Raw genomic sequence first — 1990 nt, forward strand, 5'->3', positions numbered from 1 at the left:
ATACATACATATATACATATATATATATATATATGTGTATATATATACACATACATACATATATACATATATATATATATATATATATATATGTTTGTAGTTTTAGGATATCAAACAAGATATTTTCAGAAAGTGGCTTTGTGGTTAAGAGGTTTGCTTTCCAGCCACATGGTTTTAGGTTCTGTTCCACTGCACAGCACTTTGGGACAAGTATCTTTTCCTATAGCCCCAGGCTGACCACTGCTTTGTGAGTGGATTTAGCAGATGGAAACTATGGAGGCCCATCATTTATATATATATATATATATATATATATATAGAAAGAGAGAGAGATGTAGATAGATAGATGTGTATGTGTGTGTGTATTATTATGTGTGTGTTTGTCCCCCACCCACTGTTTGACAACTGGTGTTGGTTTGTTTGCATCCCAAGACATAGCAGTTCCGCTGTAGAGACCTATGTAATAAGTTTCAGACTTAAAAATAAGAACTGGGGTTGATTTATTAGATTAAAATCCTTCAAGGTAGCTGCCCCAGAATGGCTGCAGTCCAATGACTGAAACTAGTACAGAATAAGCGATACCACCTTTCTCTCATTACACACGCACACACACACATACATACATAAATACATACATACATATATACTCACATAGATACACACACACACACACATGTATACATACATATACACACATATGCATACTTACATATACACACATACATATACATACATACTCACATATATACACACATACACATACATACATACTTACATACATACATACATACACGCACACATACATGCGTACACACATATACACACACATGCATGCTTACATACATACACATATGTACTCCACCTCCTTTTAAATACTTGGTAGGGGTGGTCTCTCACCACTTCTTCTTCACTGCCTCCCCCCTCCTTCCTACCCAGGTCTACTGTTCCTGTTGTTGTTGTTAATTAAAATTATATCTCATTTTATTATTATTATCATTAATATTATTATTAATCTTCAATTGATAGCTGGGATTTTGTTTTGTTTTTTTCCATTAGTTTATCCAAATTTACTTTTTTACTTTTTTTCAGTTTAGTTTTTTTGAAAAAAATTTTTTCAGGTTTCTTTTTTTGTATTTTGGTTTATTATTTTTTTGTTTTTGTTTTTGTGTATATTTTGTGAAAAACAAGTTTTAAATGAGAAAAAAAAAAGAAAAATACAAAATAAAATTGAGTAAAAACCAAAAAAAAAAGAATTTTTTTTCTGTCTACTTTCTATTTTTCTAATTGTGTTTTTACATCCTTCTTTCTATTTTTTGTCCTTTCTTTTCTTTCTATTTTTTCTGTCTATGTTTCCCATTTTCCTCTTTCTCTCCCCCCTCTCTCTCTCCTCCTGATTTTGTCTCTCTATCTTCCCCATTTCTTCTCTCTTATCTAATTTATTACATGTGATAGTGTTTAACTTTTCTGTCTGATAGCCCAAAAAAAGTTTGACTATTTTCTTAATTAAAACTGGATATCCAACTATAATTAATTGAAATGAGTAAAAATGTACATGAGGCACAAGTGTGGCTGTGTGGTAAAGAGTTTGCTTCCTAACTACATGGTTCCAGGTTCAGTCCCAGTTTTAGTCGACAAAATTGACCCCAAGGCTTATTTTTTGTAAGCCCTTATTCTATCGGTCTCCTTACCTGAACTGCTAAGTTACGGGAACGTAAACACACCAACATCAGTCGTGGTGGTGGTGGGGGGGGGAGACAAACAGACTCAAAGACACACATAAATAAATATATATATATATACATATACAATGGGATTCTTTCAGTTTCCTTCTACCAAATCCACTCACAAGGCTTTGGTTGGCGCGAGGCTATAGTAAAAGATACTTGCCTCAGGTGGCATGCAGTAGGACTGAACCCAGAACCATGTAGTTGGGAAGGAAGCTTCTTGCCACACATGCATGCATATATATATATATATATATATATATATA

The sequence above is a fragment of the Octopus bimaculoides genome, chromosome 6 (genome assembly GCF_001194135.2).
Source record: "Octopus bimaculoides isolate UCB-OBI-ISO-001 chromosome 6, ASM119413v2, whole genome shotgun sequence".
Lineage (NCBI taxonomy): Eukaryota > Metazoa > Mollusca > Cephalopoda > Octopoda > Octopodidae > Octopus > Octopus bimaculoides.